The sequence below is a fragment of the Panthera leo genome, chromosome B4 (genome assembly GCF_018350215.1).
Source record: "Panthera leo isolate Ple1 chromosome B4, P.leo_Ple1_pat1.1, whole genome shotgun sequence".
Classification (NCBI taxonomy): Eukaryota; Metazoa; Chordata; class Mammalia; order Carnivora; family Felidae; genus Panthera; species Panthera leo.
In genome coordinates, this window is record NC_056685.1 from 99,688,514 (window position 1) to 99,713,639 (window position 25,126).

The window sequence follows — 25,126 nt, forward strand, 5'->3', positions numbered from 1 at the left end:
AAAATGTTTAGAATAATGCCTGGCATGTGGGAAAATGTACAAATGATAGTTTACTGCCTTGGTTTCAGGGCATAGGGGTAGGGCAGGGATTTGATGTTGTTTCCTTCTCAATTCCTTTTTTTCTTCTTCTTTTTAACTGTCTAGTATCAATTTGGCAATTAAGATGGATAAGTGAGGATTGATTTGAATAGCTTTAACCACCGTTTATACTTGGGCCCAGAGACACTGTAGAACACCCAAGCAAAAATGTGTCCTCTTTGCTCCTTGGGGCAGATGGTAGAACACAGCTAACAGTAACTCCTGAGTTTTGTGCATTTTTAATTCAGGCAGTGAGTGGCTGATTTGACGTTTTAGGTCTCCACTTCATTGGCCCATTAGCCCAACATGAGACAGGTGTTCACCTCTAGTTCCATCACTATGGCAAGGGCATGGAGGCATGAAACCATGGAGGCATGGGGTCACTAGGGACCTGCTCCCACTGTCACAATATGGACTACTTCAGCAGAGATAATTTCTGAAATAAAGCAATGAGGAGAAAAGAATGCCATTGGTATCCACTGCATTGGTATAGTATTATTTCAGAAAATGTTCATGATTTTCCACATTTACCAGATTGAGTCAAAATGGTAAGGTGTACCCATAACACATTTGTATATTTCAGCTTCTTCAAAGAGACTCTGTATCTTGAGTATTCAAAAAGCTCTAATTTCTTAAATATTTTACATGGCAAATCCTATCCTTTGAGAAGGATATTTTGTTAACTTGGCAAATGGAGTTTTTTTAGTTGTTTTTTTTTTCTCCTTTGTTCTGTATATAGATTATGAGAAAACTGCAGCTACGTCAGGAATTGTATGGCTTGGGAGCTGATGTTTCTTCATCTTTCTGTTGATTAATGAACGTTTTAATATCTGGATTTTTGGTAAATGCAAATTAAAATTTACTTATATCTTTATAAATGCAAGTACTTGGTGCCTAAGCCAGCCTGGCAAGTGGTACAAAAGCATTACAACCACGAACAAAGACGAGAACAGCCAGACTTCTCTCTTACCTGCTAGGAAGTTTATAGATAATAAAATATAAAAATAAAGTTTATTTCATCTTGCTCAGCATGAGCTTATGTATTCTTTCATGAAAAGTGCCAGACTGAGAATTATATGTCTTAAGATCTAGCAGCGACTATCTGCAACACTAGACAAGTCACAATTTCTCTGGCTTCAGTTTTCCCATTTGTAAAATCAATAGATTAGAATAAATGTCTAAGAATCCTCCCCACTTTGGAAATCCATTTTGCTAATTGTGAGTTTCAGAGCAGGTGGGTAAACAGTTGTTTATAGGACTGACACCTACTATAAAGGCAGGAAGCAAAAATAGCAACAAATCTTGAATTCCTCAAAATACAAGCAGACAAACTGTTAACAAGCAAACATCAGTTTATTTGAAGTCACTGGGGTCAGGGAGAACAGTGCCTTAACAGAATCAAGAGGGAGGAGTCAGAGAAGGATGGTATAGGATTTGGGAAGTCTGGACTCACGGGAGTTATGACAGGTATCACAAAGTCAGGGCCAGATTGGGATTGGGCAAGTTTGTGAAATGATAGTTGAGGGTTGGTGGGCATAGTGAGGTGTGAATCTTGAGGTGATAAATAAACCACGGTTTGATAAGGGAGACGTTGTCTCAGATAAACTCATTTGCAGGGATTTCCTAAAGCCGACAGTGAAGTTATTTATTGGCTCGTGGTTTTATCTTCCTTGGGCAGAGTTTCCTGGAACAAATAGCTAAGTCATGTTGACACATGTGGCCTCAGTTCTTAGCCCTTCTAGCTGTATCAGATTGATGCAGATGGCCACAGTTCTGAACTTTAAGTTGATGCAGAACAAAATAGCCTGCAGCAAAAAAGGGTTGGATGAAAGCTCTACTCCTGGCCTTTCTTGAATTCTATACTCATATATTCAACTTGCAACTTGACATTTCTTCTTGGGTGTATTATATATTTATCAAATTCCAAGTATAACAAATAAATTCCAAAGAGAACTCTCCTCGATATTCTATATTTCAGCAAATGGCACCTCCACCTACCCAGTTACTTAAGTCAAAACCTAGGCACTTCTCTTTTCCTCATATCCTCACATGTCTTAACAAGTCTTGTTGGTTGGATCTCCAAAATATATACCGAACTCAACCCCTTAACATCTTCAATGTTAAAACTAATTCATTCCATCTTTATGTCTTGTCCAGGCCCAGAGTCATTGTATAATATGTCACACTAGTTTATTAAACTGCATGTTTATTCCTGTGTCAGGGCTCTTGTACTTGTCTAGTCCATCTTTCCTCCATATCTTCCCATAGCTCCTTCTCATTGTTGAGATCTCATCATTGAGAGCCTTTATTTCCCCAGAGGAATCACTACCTTACGTTAGCCTTTCTCCTCTCATCACTCCATCCTATCGTCCTATATTATTTATTTTATAGTAGTAAGCAATTTCCAAAACTATATTATTTTACACTTTGTGTCCCATCTGTCTCTACCCAATGAATACAAACTCCATCAGGGTAGAGATGACACCTATTATATACCAGACCCCATATCCACACTTCCTTGAATAGAACATGGCACAAAGTAGAATCCCAAGAAATAACTGTGAAATGATTCAACAAGAAATTTTCAGCAAAAACGAATGAATGGCTGGATGTAAGTAAAGATTAAGATACTAATTGTTCAAAAAGTAATAACCATTTAGTGGTAATATAGTCAAAGATGCTAAGTATATAATCTCTATATCTTTATTAATGGCTTAACACACTTATCTCATCACTTAAATTATGTTAATGGCCATTTTTCATCCAATGAATCCCAATATTAAAGGATGAAATTCATTTCATGATGGAATTGAATACTATCAGAGTCATAATTACTACTTAAAGAGGCAGGAAAAGGGGGTGCCTGGGTGGCTCAGTTGGTTCAGTGTCCTACTCTTGATTTTGGCTGAGGTCATTATCCTGGGGTCATGGGATCGAGCCCCACATGGTGCTCCATGCTGAGCATGGAGCCTGCTTAAGATTCTCCTTCTGCCCCTCCCCCACTCATGTTCTCTCATGTGTGTGCTCTTTCTCTCTTTCTCTCTGTGTGTGTGTCCAAAAAAAAAAAAAAAAAGAGGCAGGAAAGGGAGAATGGTTAGTGATGAGAGGTTCAGGGAACGTTGGAATGGTTAACTAAGTAGCTCAGAGCTGAAACCAAAATCTCTAGGAAAGCTAGGCTTAAAACTTAAAAACCTCCCAGACTTAAAAGTATTTATTTATTTATGCAGATGCTAAATGTTAGAATAACTTCCTGGGTTTTGCAAATATATTTGAAATGTTATTTCTATACCTCAGAATAGCAAAATTAAATTTTAGTGATTAAAATAAAAATACTAATTTTTACAAAAGCTCTCCTTATGCAACTTAGAGTTGGATTTCAGTTGATGATGGGGAATGCAATAGTCTGGGAAGTAACCCCTGGGATGGTATAATGCCATTGAGTTATACAGGTCAGGAAAACATAGCGCCATATTGGAGGAGACAAATGCCTAGTGAAGTTCTGGGAACCAAGCATAAAGATGAGTCCCAAAGAGCTGATAGAATTCAGGAAGCTTTTCACCTTCATACAAGCTTTAACCAGTTGAAAGCATATTTTTTTAAACCACAGAACTAGGCCAGAAACTCCTTCACAAATATTGATTGAACATCTACTTACTGTATTCCAGCACTGAGATGGCGATGAGAATATAAAGACTAAGACAAACAAACTGCGGTTGTTGACCTTCTGGTGCTTACTGTGTTAAGTGACGACACATGTGGAGACCTAACTGGGGTCTAAATCATCTAAGGCCTCATGTCCCAACCTTCCAGGTTTGAACTTTATTCTGAGATCATCGAAAAGCTGTTGAAGGATTTAAGCAGCAGAGTGGCACAATTAGCTTTTTATTTCACAAAGACTAAGTGGTCTGTTAGAATTTTAGATGGTGACTGTGGGTAGGAGGTTGTAGTGGAGGTCAGAGGCAAAGAAACTGAGAAACTGCTTAGAAGGCGACTGCAGTAAACCCAAGCAAGGAGATGATGGTGGCCGGAACTAAGAGAGCTGGCTGCACTAGGGATGGGGATACACAGATGGAAATGCTAAGGATGTGGAATGAGCAGGACCCAGTGAGTGGTTTGATAACAGAAAGCACCTAATTGGGAAAAGGAAAAGTCTAGGTTGAAAACTGTTTGGCAGAGAGAAGGCAAAAAGTTCACTGAAAGGATTTTGGCTTTTATTTATGTATTTTTTAAAGTTTCACACCCTGGTGTGAGGTAACTTTTATTCCAAACATGCCTTTAAAAGAAATCCCCACTGTATTAATTTATTGCAAAAAATGTACTATTATAAATTGTGTTTGTGATTAGTAATCAGCAAATAATAAGAAGGGTACTTCTTTTAATTACAGATTTTCTTACTATTCTGCTTAAGATTTTGAACTCAATTAATTAAAATGTTTAACAAAAAGACTAGTAAAGATACCTGTACTTTATGTGTGTACACTAAGTAAACTCTGTGTAGTTCTCAAATTTTAAAAGAATGGTCTGAATGTAAAGTCATGGGTAGTAGTGATAAGACCACCACATGGTTTTTACACAGACCAACTCTAAACTATCCATATTTGAAATGTCCTAACCACAATCTTTTCTAATTATTATGTTCTCAAAAAGTACCCTTCGATTAGTCACATAGTTACATTTAGTCAATTCTTTCATGCACCAGCATAAAGCAGTTTTAATAGTTTCTAAAATTAAAAAATAACACAAATTGTACTTTTCTTTATAAAAGAAGCAAATGAAAGAAACAAGCCTTTCTCACCAAAGACCATAAAAAACCTAGGAATAAATCTAACCAAAGGGGTGAAAAATTTATACACTGAAAACTGTAGAAAGCTTATGAAAAAAATGGAAGAAGACACAAATATATGGAAAAATATTCCATGCTCCTGGATTGGAAGAACAAATGTTGTTAAAATGTTGATATTACCCAAAGCAATCTACATATTCAATGCAATACCTATCAAAACAGCACCAGCATTCTTCATAGAGCTAGAACAAACAATCCTAAAATTTGTATGGAATCAGAAAAGACCCAGAATAGCCAAACCAATCTTGTAAAAGAAAACCAAATCTGGAAGCATCACAATCCCAGACTTCAAACTGTATTACAAAGCTGTAATCATCAAGACAGTATGGTACTGGCACAAAAACAGACACTCAGATCAATGGAACAGAATAGAGAACCCAGAAATGGTCCCACAAACATGGTCAACTAATCTTTGACAAAAGAGTCTCTTCAGCAATTGGTGCTGGGAAAACGACATGCAGAAAAATGAACCTGGACCACTTTCTCATACCATACACAAAAATAAACTCAAAATGGATGAAAGACCTAAGTGTAAGACAGGAAGCCATCAAAATCCTCGAGGAGAAAGCAGGCAAAAACCTCTTTCACCTTGGCTGCAGCAACTTCTTACTCAACACGTCTCCGGAGGGAAGGGAAACAAAAGCAAAAATGAACTATTGGGACCTCATCAAAATAAAAACCTTTTGCACAGCAAAGGAAACAATCAGCAAAACTAAAAGGCAATTGATTGAATGGGAAAAGATACTTGCAAATGACATATCAGATAAAGGGTTAGTATCCAAAATCTATAAAGAACTTATCAAACTCAACATCCAAAAAACAAATAATACAGTGAAGAAATGGGCAAAAGACATGAATAGACACTTCTTCAAAGAAGACATCCGGATGGCCAACCGACACATAAAAAAATGCTCAATATCACTCATCATCAGGGAAATACAAATCAAAACCACAATGAGATACCACCTCACACCTGTCAGAATGTCTAACATTAGCAACTCAGGCAACAACAGATGTTGGCGAAGATGTGGAGAAAGAGGAACCCTTTTGCACTGCTGTTGGGAATGCAAACTGGTACAGCCACTCTGGAAAACAGTATGGAGGGTTCTCAAAAAATTAAAAATAGAATTACCCTACAACCCAGCAATTGCACTACTAGGCATTTATCCACGGAATACAGGTGTGCTGTTTCAAAGGGACACATGCACCCTAATCTTCATAGCAGCAGTATCAGCAATAGCCAAAGTATGGAAAGAGCCCAAATGTCCATCAATGGGTGAATGGATAAAGAAGATGTGGTATATATATACAATGGAGTATTACTCAGCAATCAAAAAGAATGAAATCTTGCCATTTGCAACTACGTGGATGGAATTAGAGGGTATTATGCTAAGCAAAGTTAGAGAAAGACAAAAATCATATGAATTCACTCATATGAGGACTTTAATATACAAAACAGATGAACATAAGGGAAACAAAAATAATATAAAAACAGGGAGAGGGACAAAACATAAGAGACTCTTAAGTACAGAGAACAAACAGAGGATTGCTGGAGGGGTTGTAGGAGATGGGTAAGGAGCTAAATGTGTAAGAAGCATTAAGGAATCTACTCCTGAAATCATTGTTGCACTATATGCTAACTAACTTGGATTTAAATTAAAAAAAAATAAATTATTTAAAAGAAAAGAAACAAGCCTTTCTATTTAATTCATAGATATATAAAAGTTATTATTATTACTATATAATATTTCCTAATGGACTTTCTCTACCAAGTCATGATAACCCACAAGAAACCTGTGGTTGTGTCTATTTACATTTTTAGCAGAATTTCTACATTTTATGAATATTTCAACTCGTATATTATAATACAAGAAATTTATGTCTTAACTCATTAAAAAGATTTTCTAAACAAATGGGCATTGACATAAGTGTTCATTATGTAGTTGTTGTGTAGGCAGTAAATTGGGCAAAGGTGAGTTGAAGCACATAAGCTTGAAAATAGAGTTTCAGTTCATTATAAGTTTATAAAATCTGTATGAAATGGATGCATTGATAGATATACAAAATCATCTTAAGAGATGAGCTCATTGCCTGAACAAACCCTGAATAGGGTCTAATTGATTGTATTAATATTTTCAAAAGATAAGAGTTAATAAACATACAAAATGTGACAATAAAGACAAGCCAGGTCCCCAGTATTTAGTTGTCTCAGTTCATGGAGAGTGGGAGCCTATGGATAGGACTCAACCTGAAGGCAGGCTTGGGCAGCTTCAGAACTTCCTATGGAAGGGACTTATAGAAGACATTGCTTCCATCATGAGAAGCTGGGAACCTGTCTTGAAAACTACATTTGCAAATCAGCACACTGTTACATCTCACTGCAATTTCATTGTTATTTAAATTGCTTTATGGGGCACCTGGGTGACTCAGTTGGTTAAAGGTCCGACTTCAGCTTAGGTCACGGTCTCATGGTTCATGAGTTTGAACCCACATCAGGCTCTGTGCTGACAGCTCAGAGCCTGGAGCCTGCTTCAGATTCTGTGTCTCCCTCTGTCTCTGCCTTCCGGCCACCCAAACTGTGTCTGTCTCTCAAAAAATGAATAAACATTAAAAAAATTTTTTTAAATAAATAAATTGCTTTAGGGGTGCTGGAGGATATTGGGGAAGGCTAAAGGGCTCTCAAACCATCCTTTGGTGTGCTATGTTAGAGCTGAATATCTCAGAATATCTTGGGGTTACTGGGATTTAGAGTAATGTGCCTTCATATCCAATATCTATTATACCAATTATTAGCATGTTAGTTTCATAAAATTATTCAATCTTCCTGAATTTTGGTTTGCTTATCTATAACTGGGTATAATAATATCTTGATCTTGGTTTGGTTATTTGGATCAAGATTGTGTAAAAATGCCTAGTGTGTAGCAAGCAATGATTAAATAGTAGTTATTATTATAATAGCTTAATGCATCAAATACTTGTCATCTTGCCACTCAAAAAATTTTCTTTGCCCCTGTATTGGTTTCCTGTTGCTGCTCCAACGATTTACCACAAACACACTGACTTAAAACAACATAAATTTATCATCCTACAGTTATGGTAGTAAGAAATAAAAAAAAGGGTCTCCCTTGGCTAAAATCAGCATGTTGACAGGGCTTTGGACCCTTAGAAGCTCTAGGAGAAAATAATTTCCTTGTTTTTTTCAGGCTTCTAAATACTATCCTTGGTTTGGGGCCCCCAACTAGCAATGATGTCATGTGGACCTCTGCTTCTGTCATTGCATCTTCTTCTCTGAGTCTGACATTTCTGCCTCTCTCTTACAAAGATTACATTAGGCCTACTGAATAATTCCCAATAATCTTATAATCTTCCCATTTTAAGATTATTAATTTAATCACACCTGCAAACTCCCTTTTGCCATGTAAGGTAATATATTCACAGGTGTATTAGCCAGGGTGCTCCAGAGAAATAGAACTGATATATGTATATATATATATATATATATATGTGTGTGTGTGTGTGTGTGTGTGTGTGTGTGTGTGTGTGTGTATGTGTGTGTGTGTGTGTGTGTGTGTATATATATATATAAAATTTATTGTGAAGGCTGTCATGTCCAAAATCTGCAGTGTGGACCAGAGTGGATGGTGCAGACTTAAGGCAGACTTAAGGCAGTCTGCTGGAGAATTCTGTCTTGCTCAGGAAGGCTAGACTTTTTGTTCTGTTCAGGCTTTCAACTGATTGGATGAGGCCCACCCACCTTATGGAGAGCAATCTGTGTTCACCCATTTAAATGTTAATCTCATCCAAAAACACTCTCCTAGATGACACATAAAACCATCGCAACAGGTTTCAAGGATTAAAATTTAGTATCTTTTGGGAGAGGGGTGATTGTTCTGCCTCACTGCAAATATCTATCCATATATTGAGCTCTGTGCTAACCACTAAATCTATAAAAACAAGTTAGCCTAGTTTCTGCTTTTAAGGAACTCACATTTGGTGGAGAGGACACATAAATTGATAAGTACAATACAAAAGAGTAGGTGTAATGATACACTTGTGCTATTATACTATGGTAATACAGAAGAGAAGCAAGTTATTCAGCTTGGGGGTGGGAAGTGCAGGTGGAGAAGATGGGGGTAACAAAGAGAGCTTTCTAAAGGGGATAATGCTTAAGCTGAATTTTAAAGGATATGTGGGAGTTTAAAAAGGGAAAAGGCATTGCAGGCAAAGGAATCAACCTGAGCACAGAGAAATAACTATTCCTCTATGTATGATTCTAGTCACTTTTTCATGATAATTTAACTTCACTTGAAGCTTTTTTTTGTTCTATAAAGAAATAATATGCTGGCCAGAGAACTCAAGGGCCTAGTTCTCTTGGCAATAATATTTTTCAGTCTAACTGAATAAATTGCCCTTCAGGTGTTTATACCATTCTCTGTGGTATGTATGGTAGGAGCTATTGGTTACTGACCATACAACAATGTTACCCCTTATCCTTCCTAACAGAAACCCAATTTTATTCAGAGATTTGATAGCAGAAGACTCAGGACAGGTGAGTCCCTCATTAGCCCCAGGGGACAAATTGTGAGTTTTTAATTCAATGGAAGTAACTCAGTGGAAATATCCATTCCTTTTTGCTGTGATTCCCTTAGGGGTGGCAGGTGACATTGTTGTTGTGGCCATTGAAACAAAAGAAAAGAGAAATTGGCTGGGGAACTTCTAGAAAATATTTTTCTTCCTAATAGAAAGATATATATGAGGAGAGGTTCTTGGTCCTTTCTGGTTTGTCTTTTGACTTTGTCATTTGCAAATGTGATGTCTGGAGCTGAGGAAGCTATTTTGTTACCATGAGGAAAACACTCTTTACACCAAGCATGAGACCAGAAAGATGGAAGGAGCCTGGAGTTTTAGTGACAGCTTGAGCAGCTAGACCAAAGGCACAGGGTGGAAGCCAGGGAAGATTTTATGTTGAGTACCCTCAGACATCTGCAAAATAACCAAGCATTATCTAGATTAACCTCCTGTACATTATTTATAAAAGAGCATTTGTTTTTTTTACCTTATTATAGACTAATTTGCCAGATGCCAGGAGGATGTAGGAGAAAGAAATAAAATTCCATCCTAAAAAAGGTATATTTACTTTATTTTATTTTATTTTATTTTATTTTATTTTATTTTATTTTATTTTGAAGAGTGTGCATACGAGAGAGTGAGCACATGTGAGCAGGAGAAGGACAGAGGGAAGAGGGAGAACAAGATTCTTAAGTAGGCTCAGTGCATAATGGAGCCCGTGATGGAGCCTGTTGTCATGGGCTCACTGCAAGGCTGTATCTCACGACTGTGAGATCATGACCTGAGTCAAAATCAAGAGTGAGACTGTAGCAGGATTCTCACATAGACAGATGGGACACCGAGGCTTTTTTTGTCTAGGAAGCAACTTTATTTGTCATGCTGGCATGGGCTCAGTGGGTTTTTACCCGAAAAACTGAGCCCCGAGTACAGCAGGGTGTAGCCTTTTATGCAATTTCTACTTCTTTGTCTCCCATGTATGGTGACATATAGTCTGATTGGACACAGTCCGGGTTACAGAGTCATGTCAGAGCTACGCATACGTGTATAGGAGTTGATTGGGCCACTTTGCCTTTCTTTGTTCTGAGGAGGCCCCCACCACGTTCCTTAGGGAGGGGCTCTACCACATTCCCCGCCTTTGATGCTCGGACTCCCCTATTTTGGGGTCAAAGAGCACCATCTCGGTTAGAGGTTTATATTTCCATAACATCATCACATGCGTGGCCATTTTCCTTTCGACCATTACCTCAGTGAGGTTGGAGATAGACCGTATAACCAGGGGAGCTAGGCAAGGTGGAATTAAGCAAGATTCCCAAATCAAGAAAATAATACCTATGAGAGTTTTGAATCCCCTGAGAGTTGAAAAACCATCCTCCAAATAACTCCCCAGGGTTCCAACTTTCCAGGTCTGGACTGGGACATGACAACCTTTCTCATTTGATCCATGATCTCCTCCATGACTTTTTATTCATCATCTATCCATAGAGAGCAATTGCTCAGGTTAAACTTTCTACAAACTCCTCCCTCAGAAGCAAGTAAGTAATCTAAGGCCAAGTGATTTTGACAGATAGCATTGCACATTTTGGTTTCCTGCTTGGCTAGTAAGTTAAGAGCTCTGACAGTTTTATTGGTTATAATTACTACAACTATGTGCAGTCTGATTATGTGGTTTAGCATGTAAATGGGGATGCGGTAGCCCGAGGACCCATCCTCTGCCCAGGTGGCAAGGCCATAACATTGGATTATATGCTCAGAGGCCATTCATTATCTTTTCAATTGCCAAGTTGTAGGGCATGTCATTTCCTTTGAGTCTCCGGTCCCCATACACTTGGACTCCCAAATGTTCCTCCCTGGTAGGTGAGAGCAGGAAGAAAGATGGCAAATAGTTTCCAGCACACATGACCCTGACAGGCCTGAGGGAAGTACTGTACAGGCTGTCCTTCCACATATCCAGTATAGTCCACCTGGGGCCCTTCATTTGATGGCTGCGTCGACATTGTCCCAGGCTTCTCAGAGAAGAAGAAGTTAGACAAGGGGTGGGGATCTGGCTCAAGGTCCTCTGGGGACCCCCACCATTGGGTTTCCTGGGTGGTTGAGTTATAGTCTAGTCATGTTAAGCTTCCAACAGAGACGGTGAACTTCCTTCCCCACTGGGCAAGGCAGTTTTTTCCAAGAATTGAGGTTTTGAGGAGTCAAACCCCAGTAGTAGGACTGGGGTATTCTGTTCCACTGTAAAGTTTGTGGAGATCTAATTCTCTAGCCTCCCATAGCCATTGATCCCCATCCCCCCCCCCCCCCCATGCTGGTTCCTTTGCATACATAACAAAAAGACATCTTTAGAGTCTGGGCTATAAACTCTGCTAGGGCTCGAAGCGGAGTTTTTGTAGTGATGGAAGCAGGAGAGGACCCTTATCCATTTCTTCATAAAAGGAATGAAAGACCTGGTGGGTTGTGGCCTTACGGTTATGTGACAGTAACTCTCTTAAAATCCAACACGGTTCCTGGGTCTGTGCCCTGCCCATAGATAAGTTTACCAATCTGGTGATCCGTTTTTCATTTTGAGTCTCCTGGGTCAAGGATGGTAAAATAAATGGGGCTACAGGTTCCTGATTGGTAGTTTGACTCAGCCACACCCTTTTGGAGGAGTTCTGTTTTGTCTGTTTTGGAGTCTGCCAGGTGGTTCATGTGACACAGCTCCAATAAAGACAGAAGAGTTCCCGTGCCTGGGGCCAGGAACCACACATACCAGACCCCTCACACATGTATTTATCATTGAGTTGGTACTCTCGGTCCCATGTCAGACCTCCACATGGCAAACCGTATGGCAATATGTCACCTGTGGCTATACCTACATCAGAGAATATAGACACCGGCCAATTTGGATTGGTAATTTGAGTTTTGTTAATTAGTCAACCCACACTGGCGGTGCCTGTCTTGGGGTGACTCCGGACCTCTAGACATTCCTCTACTGGGGAGTGCTGTGTGGGTTGAAGCAAGTGTATTGATGTTCTCATTGGCAGATGGAATAGGTGGTCTTATTGTGTCTGCAGGTCCCCAGGATCTTTCCCTGACAGGAGAAGTGTGTATGGTATAGTAAGGTCCAAGCAACTCCCTGGCCTGACCTGGTTATGCGAATACATGGGTCACATGAGGACCATTAGAATCTGGTTGCTTCCAGATTAGAAGCAACCAATACCAACGAGGCATCCTATCCACAAAAGGAAGATGAGTGCTAGCAGAAACCTCTCACCACACCCCCAGCCTGCTGGGGCAGCCTCTACCGATCCTATGGCAAAAAGTAGAGCAAGAATCACAATAACAGTGAGAAACAAGGGGTAATAGTGCATCGCATTAAGGAAACAGATACAGAAAAGAAGGACAGTCTGTTTGTTCCTCCGTACCACCGATTCCTCAAGCTTCTGCCGTGCGTAGATTAGTCAGCTTCCGGAGTGACTAAAGCAGGGCGGCAGTCTCCTGGAGCCTCTGGAGTTGCAGAATGCTTCTTCCATATGGTTAGCTTGCACGGCGTTGATGGATCAGGAATGCACTCCCAGTTTAAAGACGCCAGCTTCACTCTGCTGTGGTGAATCCAGGGACCCACTCTGGCCACTTTACTGCAGTAGGGATGGACAAAATGACAGTGAACGGGCCCCTCCAGAGGAGTTTTAGGGGTTGGGCATTCCATTCCTTCACCCATACAGCATCTTCTGGTGCAAAGGGGTGAGCGTCTGTGGTCAGACTCACAGGTAATCGCTCCCTAACCCAGTGGTGTAAAGTGCTTAGGGTAGAGCCGAGGACCGGCATCTATTGCCTTAGGGTTAGATTGCCTATCTCATTTAGATCCCCTCTTATGCCCTTGATAAATGGGGGAGGGCACCCATAAAGGATTTTAGAAGAGGAGAACCTCATCTGCTTCTTCAGCCTCCCACTTGCAGCTGCAGTCTGCCTCCCTGAAGGTCCCTTATCTCTCCCTGCCTAATGTTAACCTTTTCCCTATTCATTCCTCCCCCTGGAACAGGGCCCCTAACTGACATTAGGGAACAGGGATGATGACTGTTCCGGCTTCTTCAAGCTGATAAGGGACAGTGTGGGGGTACGGCAGTTAGAGTCTACCCAAGGGTTGGTTGATATGGCCCACGGCATGGTTCTACAGGCAGGCTGGCTGGCATGAGGTGGCGCCCGCATCGGCAGACACAGAGAGAAAAATACAAAGTGAAGATTATACTGACCAACAAGATGGTATCTAAAGATAATGTCCCCCCCAGTTCCCAAACCAGTGAAACAATCCAGGGAACACCCTGACTTTGTCCAGTTATGCCCAGATGTCATCTATCGGTTCTAAGACTCTGAGAATTATCAGTTAGATTGAAACACATGTCCGGGGATCTCTCATAACCCAGGTGATGGAGGAACAGTAAGTAATCGATGGCGGCTCTCTTCTCCAAGAGTCCGGTCCTAACTATATTTAATTTTTTATTAAGCATCTAATGCTTGTGAGGTGTTAGAGTTTTGCTGAGCATAAGCAGCCAGTTTGCTTTATTTCGAGGTGTAAAACTTTTTCAGGAGCTGGGAGTCTTAACAGAGAAAAAGGCGGCCGTTTACCATTATTAATTTTCAAATTTTTAGGTAAGCTGAACCTGGGCATTATTTTATAAAGCAGAGATTTTATTACTTCTTGTGCCTTTTCCATTTCTTTTAAAGGGAAAGACCTCTACCCAGTTAATAAAAGTATCAACTCATACCAACAGATATTGGAATTCCTTTGACCTTGGCATATGAGCGAAACCTAATTGTCAGTCTTCCCTGGATAGCCTCCAGTTCCTTGATTGCCTAGGAGAGCAAGTTTGTGGTTGAGAGGATTGTTTCTAAGACATACTTCACAAGCTGATACTACTTGCTGAACTGTCCTTAACAAATTTTTCCTGGTAAACATCCTTTGGGCCATTTGATAAGTTCTATCCCTCCCTAAATGAAAGGCCTGATGCAGTGCTTTAATGATCTTTTAGCTCTGTTAGCTAGATAATAGTAATTGCCCTGCTCTGTTTGTAACCATCCTGAGGGCTAGACAGTGTCCATGAGTAAGACCCCAGTTTATTTCCTTGAGAGAGTAGGTGGGATTGAGTCTCCTTTAATAATTGATGTAGTGGGCAAGCTATTTTCCTGAACCCCAGTATCTATAGCATATAATATCCAGTAATTCCCCAAAACTCACACAATTGTTTATCTGTTCTGGAGTTAGTAGCACTATAGTCTGTAATTCAGTTATAATGTCCCTTCCTAGCAAGGGAGTAAGGCTTTCTGGTATTATCAAGAAAGAATGAGAAAAAATTAGTTTTCCCCATATACATCCCAGGGGCTGAGAGAAAAATTTAGTTATAAGTTTTCCAGAGAAGCCTCTAATCGTCATGCTGCGTTTGGATAGTTGGCCTGGAGTGGAAAGGAGGACAGAGAAAGTGGCTCCATTATCAAGAAGGAAATGAACCAGCTTTTTAGTTACTGGAGTTTTCCAGAGTTACCTGAGGCTCCAGGCTTCCAAAAGACAGTGGGTTCCCGGGTTCCACCCCAAAAAGCCCCAGACCCCATCAGTCCCTTTCAGGGCAGTGGTTATCTGAGCCCTCACAGACAGAGGTCCCCGAGGGCATTCAGACTTGCAGTGATTGTCTCCACACAAGGGACTTCTGTTGTCCCTTCTGAGGGCAATCTCGCTTCCAGTCCCTGACTGGCCACATAAGTGGCATTTGGTCCCAGGACCTCGGGAAGCCTGGTCTGATGTAGCGCATAACCAAAGACTCAGATTTTTCTTAAGCCTCCTTTCCTGTTTTTGTTTGTTTGTTTTGTTTGCTTGTTTTTATCTTGGTTGTAATATACCCAATTGGCAGTTTGTAAAAACAGCTCCAGGGTTCCTTCCAGGCCAACAGCCAATCTTTGCATTTCCTCTGAATATCTAGGGCTGATTGAGTGACAGATTTGTCCTCAGCCTTAGGGGTGTCAGGGGAGATAGCCATATATTTAATGAGAGGCTCCCTCAACCTCTCCAGGAAGGCCATTGGACTCTCATTCTGTGTTTATAAAATAGCGGCTAATTTAGCATAATTTAAGGGCTTAACCTTGGACTTCCTTAATTTCTCTAAAGCACAAGCTTAGAAGTGTTGGCAATACCATTTCTCAATGGGATGGTCATAGTCCCAATGACGATCTTGGGATGGAATTACCTGGGCCCCAGTAGGAAATGGGAAGTTCCCTATAGGACCTCCAGCCCCATCATAATTAGTGAGTTGGGTTTTTTTTTGTTAGAGTTTATGGATCAAAATCATCCCAGTTTTTCAGAATGCACCCCAAAGGAGTATTGGACTTAGTTGGGGAATTGCCTGTCTATAGGCAAAAGGAGGAAGAGGCATCACTTATCTTAATTTTCCATAGCTAGCCAGGAGAAACCTCATCTCCTGGCCCTGCGTTTTGGCTGGCTGTTCGACTGGCAGCCAAAAAGTTTGTCAGTCTTGTGAGTTGCGGGGGGCGTTTGTTCTTATCCAGGCTTGACCCTGCCTCTGAGAGCTGACCTTGTCTTCGCTGATTTCCCCTATCCCTCCGTTTTCTGCCTGTGGGACTTTGGGGGTATTGACTGTGGCCAAGCAAGATTTCCCTGGTTGTAGAAGGATGCACTAATTTTATTTTGGCCCAACAGTAATCATCTTTACAAATATACTTTAAAAGGTTAGCAAAAACCATTTTTTGGTAAAGATGAAATTGACCATCAAGGGGGCTAAAAGGGCCAAAGTCAAGGTCTGTTCCCTTGCCTTTTTCAACAGTGCCACGTAAATATGCTCCAGTCACATGGATATCCATTGTAGAGTATCTAGGTTGTTACAAATTGGTATACACTGGGCTAAGTGTAGCAAAATGGCTCCTATGTACTCCAGTAAAAGCCCTTTATATATACATGGTCATCTGTCCCTTATATGGCACAGGCATCCATTCCTTTGCTAAACAGAAACAACACAAATGTAGAGCATTTGGAGGCTGGCAGTGAGGACATCATCACCATCTCCCCAGCTTTTGGATCAAAGGAGGGGCAATTTCAAGACTTAAGTAAAACAACTTAAAGGAGTGTGCTGTCCTGCTGTCCTGCCCTTTTGGTTAAAATCATACTTTTTCCCCGTATTTTTGGGCTGACAAAAGGGGGCTGACAAAAAAAAAAAAAAACAACACCTTTTTTTACCTCTCTTTTTTTCCCACAATCTGGGTTAGGTTTTGGAACACTTCTGTATATTAATCAGGGTTGTCTGAAAATTTGCCCAGGTTCTATTTATTTGCTTAGAATCTTGCAAGGAAAATGAAACCTTTATGGGGCCAAATCCCCCATGAGGCTTTTCAGTCAATAGATACATTGAACATGCTTTGACTTTAAGGGGAGAATTTTTTTTGTCCCTGGCAATCCTGGATAAGGAGGGCATGAGGGTCTAACAGGTGGCTTTTCCTGAGGAGAGGCCTCAGTGGGTGAGTTTGCAAGTACTTGCCTTTCTTGGCCCCTTTAAGGCAAAGAAGACCTGCACATAAGGAACTTCTGACCATTTACCCTCTCTCCTACAATATAGATCTAACTGTAAGATAGTACTGTACTGAATACCTCCCTCAGGAGGCCAGCACTCTCCATCCTCCAGGAGATATTTCAGGCACCTCTTAGCATTGGTGGGTTCAGTATCAAGCTCTGACCCAGATCAGACTCCCGAAGAAGTCTGACACTGCCTTAAGCTGTATGAGGTTGCCACGGAACCACGGAAAGGGACTCAACACTTGCTTAGGCCCATCGGTCAGGTCGGAACCTTTCTGCTGTCTGTCTCATTCACACACAGTCACACAGTGACTCCAACCCGCTGCCCAGCACCCAGTGCCTTGGAATTGCAGTTTCGTTCCTTATGGAACTACTCAGGCAACTCTGGGAGGTGATCAGGTTCCTCTTCTGCCTCTTAGGGGCAGGTCTACCAAAATGAACCCAGGTTCTTACCAGTCTGACCAGCGGTGCTACCTGAGCTGGTTCCTGGGCCTCATGGGTTCTGTTGGTACACACGGGGTCCTTGCCCTGCAGGCTGGGAGGGGCTAGTCTATAAACCCGGTCTGTTGGTGCCAGGCAAGGTTGCTTCTCCCAGCTCTTGGAGGCTCGCACCCCAATGACAAAAGAGGTAGAAACGCGCCATCTCCAAATCCTGGATGAGCCCCCACGAAATGTAGCAGAATTCTCGCACAGAGAGACAGGACACCGAGGCTTTATATACAGTCTGATTGGACACAGTCCAGGTCACAGAGTCATGTCAGAGCTACGCATATGTGTATAGGAGTTGATTGGGCCACATTGCCTTCCCTTGTTCTGAGGAGGCCCCCACCATGTTCTTAGGGAGGGGCTCTACCATAGGACACTTAACCAGCTGAACCACCCAGGCACCCTGAAAAGGTGTATTTATTTTAAAATTTTCTAAACTTTTTCCACAAATAACTAAGCTTTGGACTTTGAATTCAGGAAAAATCCTCTCCCCTAACACTATCCACTTTTCCCTCCAATTTTTGAAACTTCCTTGTTCTAATCAGGTCTTAAATATTAAGAAAACTTTTTTACTTGCAGTATTTTTGCACTTACCTGTTCTATTAGAAAGTTTTCAACTGTGCACAAAATTGTTGTTTTTAAAGATATGCAGAAATGTTTAAATTTAGAGACAATATGATTTATTTTTCCTTTACCTCTTAAGATTTTTAAACTTTTTTTAATTAAAAAATTTTTTTAGGGGCGCCTGGGTGGATCAGTCGGTTGGGTGGCCGACTTCGGCTCAGGTCATGATCTCATGGTCCGTGGGTTCGAGCCCCACGTCGGGCTCTGTGCTGACAGCTCAGAGCCTGGAGCCTGTTTCGGATTCTGTGTCTCCCTCTCTCTGACCCTCCCCCGTTCATGCTCTGTCTCTCTCTGTCTCAAAAATAAATAAACGTTAAAAAAAAAAAAAATTTTTTTTAATTTTTTTAATGTTTATTTATTTTTAACAGAGAGACAGACAGAGCATGAGCAGGGGAGGGGCAGAGCATGAGCAGGGGAGGGGCAGAGAGAGAGGAAGCACAGAATCCGAAGCAGGCTCCAGGCTCTGAGCTGTCAGCACGGAGCCCGATGCGGGGCTAGAACTCACAGACCATGAAATCATGACCTGAGCCAAAATCAGACACTCAACTGACTGAACCACCCACGCGCCCCAAGATTTTTTTTATTTTTAAACAATTCTACACCCAACGTGGGGCTTGAAACCACGACTCTGAGATCAAAAGTTTCATGTCCACCGCCCCCCCCCCCCCCCAAACTGAGCCTGCCAGGTGCCCCTTTCCTTTACATTTTAATTCATGTTTCTACATATGCAATTATATCCTCCTTGTGATTCTTTCAAAAGTGTGAAGCTTATATATACACAGCTTTAAAATCATGGATTTCACTGTTTTGAGTATCACTTTAACAAATAGTTAACGAATAAAGGACTAGAGAATATACCTACAGCGAGTATTCTGTTCAGTATTTTGGATTTTTTAAACTATTTTTTATTACTATTAAAGTATAGTAAATGTTCCAAGCCATTATTGTGCATCCTTGCATTATATATCGATTTATAGCACATTTAAGTAGCAATTATTCTCACTGCTGCAAAGTGCTTGTGCTATGCTCACTCAACATGCAAACATTTCAAAATTACAGTACATTAAGATGTCAATGACAGAAGGGAACATTCTAAAAATAAAGTGGTTTTTAAGCATTTTATAAAATGACTAACTCCTCCTTTACCAGTGAGGATATACTCTACATTCTTTCAAATTCTTCTTTTGAAAACCTTTATGAAACAAAGAGGCATAGTTCTAATTATTCTATATTGGTGAAGTAGTATCAGGAAATACTGTCTCCCTGATTCTTTAGCATTTTTTACCATAGTATTAGACTTGTTTTGCAGGAAAGAATGAACCTTGCTATGTACAAAGATTAATATATACTTTGCTGATCGTCTTGATGACCTTTTCATTTACAGTTTTGCCTAAAGCAGTATCGATCTGATATCTTTAGGCAAGACTCACAGTGATTCTCAATTCATGGAATGAAGGAAGTGTTCAAAAAGTTCCACTTCTGTGTGTCCGTGCAATTAATTTCCCATTCCTTTGGGCCCTGAAAGCCTTGAGAAAGCCTGAAAAGCCTTTGGGCCCTTTCATAGCCTTGAAAAACTTCTCTGAAGTGTGTATGCACAAACCAGGAATTTCAATACAATTTCTAGGGTCTTCTGAAGTCAAATAGATTTGATAAAACCCTCCCTTTTCTGGATGGGTTATTGTTTATGGCAAGTCTGATTCCTGGTGAGCCCAATCTTTTGGATTGCCTTACTCAGAGAAGAGTTTTGTTAATTTATCCTTTCAACAAGTATGAAGAAGGTATTTTACACATGAAGAACTGAGGAATATCGAACTTGCTCAAAACTAAAGAGTTTATAAGCCACAGAGCACGGAATTCAATTCTAGTTTGCCTGAATGCGAACTCTATCCACTGAAACACTCAGCCACAATGCCTCTCTATGATCTCATGGTGATAAGTACCAATGAGAGGAAAAAAAGATTTTGTTTTTTTTATTTGAAAATAGCATTTTCTGGGGTACCTGAGTGGCTCAGTTGGTTAAGTGTCCGATTTCAGCTTGGGTCATAATCCCACATTGTGGGTTCAAGCCCCAAGCCCAGCCTCAGGTTCTCTGCTGTCAGTGCAGAGCCCACTTCAGATCCTCTGTCTCCTTCTCTCTCTGATCCTCCCTTGCTCATGCATGCTCTTGCTCTCTCTCAAACAGTAAAAAAAAAAAAAAGAGAGAAAGAGAGAGAGAAAATAACGTTTCCTTCATATTGACTTAAAGCATTTTCTCTACGGGTTTGGCAATCCAGTTGGATGTCCTTGGGCCTGAGTGCTGTTCTTTCTCACTGATAGCAAATGCATTGTCATCTTAAGCAAACCAGAGAGGCCTCTGGTGTGTGTGTGTGTGTGTGTGTGTGTGTGCATACCATATTTCCCATATATATATATATATATATATGTCTACGACATATGTGAACAAATGGAGAATTTCAACAGAGATAGAAAAATTTTTAAATCAAATGATATGCTAAAAATGAATTCATTCCATGAGCTTAAAAGCTACAAACGATTCATTTCATGGGCTTAAAAGCAGCCTGGACACAGTGGAGAAAATAATCACTGAACTGGGAAACATTTGGGTCAATAGACATTACCGAAACTAAAACACAAAGAGAAAGAGATAAAAATAAAAACAGATTACAACATCTAAGACCTCTGGAACAGTACCACTGATACAAAACATGTAATTGGAGCCCAAGAAAGAGAGACGAAAGAGTGGGGAATTCTCCAGTAATTTTCCAAAATGTTTTTAAAGACATCAACTCACAGAACCAAGAAGCTCAGCAAATGACAAGTAAGATTAACACGAGGAGAACACACATGTGTATATTGTAGTCAAACTACAACATCTTTAAAGTGCCAAAAGAAAAAAAAAGTCAACCTATAATATACCCTAATGATTCCTTAAAAAGAAATACAAAACAAAGACATTTTCAGATAGATAAAAGATAGAGAGAATTTGTTGACAGCAGACCTAAACCACAAGGAATGCCAAAAGAAACTCTTTGGTCTAAAGGGAAATGATACCCGATAAAAGCCAGGTCAGTAGGAAGGAATAAAAGGCACCAAAAGGCTTAATGCATCTTTTTAGTATTCTTTATTTCATATATATGTTATATGTTCAATATATTTTATATATCTTTAGATAGATGATAGATAGATAGATAGATAGATAGATAGATAGATAGATAGATGATAGAGACAGTGATACAGATTTCTGTAACGTGTAAAAACTGGCAGGAAAATAGGGCCCCATTTAGAGGGAAAAGAGAAAAAAACCCACAAAGTAATTTGCAGAACGCTACTAAGAGTGGTATGGAGTCCTTATAAATGCAATTCAGGCATCAGCAGGAACGCCCTCCATCTGGAATCCTGAGTTCCAGGTATGATTGGCTCAAATCTCCCATTTCCATGCCCTGAATATTTCTATTCTCTGCAATATTGTGTCTTTTCCTTTATCTCTGCTGTGACTTTAATACAAGCCAGGGCATAGTACCTTCTCTGTTCCCCTCTCCCATCCCAAAGTAGTTGAAGGAGCAGAAATTTTACTGCAGATAGAAGCCTGCGGTCCCACTTCAAACAACTGAACATTTGGAACGTTCCTGTTGTAAATGTCTCACTACCAAGACTTTCTCACTGGCCTCTTCACCTATGTACTATCCATCACATAAGCTTCTCTTTGGCTACCTTTCTGATCCATATTCTTTTCTCATATTCTTTTCTCTCTCAAGAACTAAATAAAATTTTTCTTATATTCTCATGCAGAGAAGCTTAGCCATTCCTCTCACTGCTTTGGCTCCTGTCAATATTCTTACCTTTTCCCAGAGCTGCTTCATTGCATAGCTCCAGGGGCCTCACATTGCAGTCCATGTAACCAGGGCTTCCTGCACTTGTGTAGTGCACAGATTGCGCAGCAGTACATGGCAACCCTACCTCTATTTTATTAAGATATTTTCCTAATCAAAGACTGTTCTCGTATCAGTTATTATGCTAATAACCTCCACCTATATTACATAAAAGACCTACAAAAAATTTTAGGAGATTGCAACAAGGTTGAATAAGTGGAAAGATAGGTTATGTACTTGGACGGGAAGTCTACTGTAAAAATGTCTGCTCTTTTCAAATCACTTCTAGGTGTCATCAGTTCTAATTAAGATATCAACAGATTTTTCTTTTTTGGTATATGACATTTTTATAAGACATTTGAATAATTGCACAGGAGAGAACAGCAAAAATAAATCTTTTGGAAAAACATAATGAGAACATATATTAGACCTGTTAATAATTATTAACACATGTGACCTCATCTAATTAGCTAGTTTCCCATCAAGCTAGCTATGTTTGATCGATCTTTTGTGAACATTTGAAGCATCTCTTTTCTTTAAGTAATATCTTCGCCTTCTTCCTGAAAGGGCGTCACCCACACTGTGCATCCCATATGATTTTCCTGGAGCTGCCAGTTGTAGGACCCTACTCTCCAGCCGAAAAGTGGGCATGCAGCATACACAGGACCAGGGAAAACTCTCTTCTTGACTATAATGATTGGCCCAGAGATAGGTAAAGACTCAAGTCACTCAGAGTTTTCCTTGGAAAAATCCAAAATGAAGCTCAGAAAATATCTCCTCCTCTGGGAAAGATAACTGGAATGGTATAAGCCCAAGGCTGCTGGCAGATATGTTTTCTGCCAGTGGAAAAGGCCCATCTGTTATAGGAGAGAGTGAAGGGAGGCAGAAGAAGTAAACATGAGAGATGGAATGAGTGAAAAGAAAAATCCTGGAGGTATTAAGTCCCAGACTGTGTTTCTGAAGTTCCAGAATAGGTCTGGTTCTAGAAGGTCTTCTCTCAATTCTAAAAGTTTCTCTAGTTTATTTCTAATAATATAAACATAAATTTAGTGATACAGATATAACGACAGGGACCATTTCACCTCACTCTGCCCACTGCTCTCCTGGCTACCATCCAAAGAAGGAAAGGAAGAGGCACACCCTGACTGGTCAGGGTACCGGACCCTGGGGTCCAGGGGTATGATATGCTATGGGATGATTTCACTCTAAGTTAATGGTGGTGGTTATGGTGATGATGGTAATGGTAATGATAAGAGAATTCATATTTATGGGACACCTGATTGGCTCAGTCAGTAGAATGTGCAATTCTTGGGGTTGTGAGTTTGAGCCCCATGCTGGGTATAGAGATTACTTAAAAATGAAATCTGTAAAAAAAAAAAAAAAAAGAATATTTCTCAACATATATTCTAAAAAAAAAGAGTATTCATATTTGAATATTGAATATTCATATTTAATAATAGTGGCAGTAGTAGCTCTGCTCCGGGATGTGCCTGGATGTCCTGAAGTTTCTCTAAGTATTATTTGCCTCTGGGGTTGAAGTGGGGCTCAGTTGCTTGGGAAAGTAGATGGTATAGAAGCCATAATTGGTATGGAATACTAGAATCTAAACAGACAAATGGTGTGAATTATTTTATGTAAACTCTGAGTTTTACCAAAATTCTCCTTTAGTAGGAATGCTGGGATTCCCTTTATTTGGGGGAAATCTGAGCATACTCCATCTTAGGTTTAAGGTATCTGATTTCAACTGTGTATTTCTCTGGGTTATCCTAGGTTACTCAAGGATAGTGAGTCCTCCCACACCATTGAGATGGCTCAAGATTACCACTCTAACTCTTCCTGGCATGCTTTTCTGCCATCCTCCCTCATTCATTTCACCTGTATATTTTTACCCCTCTCATTTAGGAAGTTCGTGAAACTCTCTCTTGAGTCTTTCATTTGTCTTGGGCATTCATTCATTGATGAATCCATTTATTTAAATCTGTGTTTAGTGAGTGCCCACTATATGCCAGTCATTATGCTAGTTGTACCCCAGGAACTTTTAGCTGAGAGGAAGACAGACGTGGAAACACTTTAATACATAATTGCTAAGCCCAGCCCCATTTAGCAAGGCCTTGATACGGTTGATCTAGCAATTTCTCTGCAGTCTAAGTGTTTCCTGCTCTTTCTTTCCTATGTTATATACCCAGTCGCCTCCCAGGAATATAGCTGGGAACGCTTAGTTCAACCTTGTAATCATAGGCAAATTTTAGCATCTCCCACCCTCCTCACTGCTTTGCATAACAAAACAGGGAGAGAATAACTGCCCTAACTATAACACATGTTGCCTTCCTCTACTGGCACACCATTGTACCAGAGGCCCTAGCCATAAGTCCAAAGAACCTGGCTTTTTCTAGGGCGGGGATAGCAAGTTGAGAAAACTCTGTATCCCTGGTCCTGCAAAATAGTTCCTACTGCCCTACCAAAATGGCAGTGGAAGAGCAGCAAGAGAAAATGTAAACTTGAAGACAAGACATTTCGCTGTTGGCCAGTTAAAATATAATTCCATGCAGTAGAATAAAATAGAATTCAGTGGTTCATTTATATTAGTATTTGTATTAAATTAAAAAGTCACTAACCTTTAAATTTCACTTTTATATGCTTTTGTTTACTCTGCTCTCCTACTTTAATTATCATCTTAAAATACCACCTACTATGACAGTGGCGTATAAGCTTTAATTACTGTTTAATTTTATAGCAGAGGATAATTGTGTTTTCTATTGTATTATGGAGTGTGTAGTAATGCACAATTGTGACTGAATTCAAAAATGTATTATAAAACTAGTATATATTCTATAAATAGAAGTAGTTGGGAAATTTTTAAAAATTACCATTTTTTCTTCTCAAATTCCACTTCCCAGAAGCCACATCAATTTGTTTGCGCATTACAGTTTTTTCTCACAAATCCCACAAATGAGCTTACACACACATATACGCACAATCTTATAATCAGCTTTCTCCACTAAACAATCTGTCCACGTCATAGAACTATGTCATGGTATGAATGTTCTGTGTGGTATCTTTAACCATTTATTGAATTATGGTTACAATAATTTTAGCTTTTTCAGTATTATA

General features: G+C 40.1%; 1 long non-coding RNA gene across 1 annotated transcript in view; it reads left to right on the top strand.

Moving 5' to 3' along the window:
• Nucleotides 1–3,362: 3,362 nt before the first annotated feature.
• The window catches only part of LOC122224854, a 47,772-nt gene continuing 26,008 nt past the window's right edge, over nt 3,363–25,126 (top strand). The window contains exon 1 of the long non-coding RNA XR_006204961.1: nt 3,363–3,888. This is a non-coding gene — a long non-coding RNA (uncharacterized LOC122224854). The remainder of the gene's footprint in view (nt 3,889–25,126) is intronic.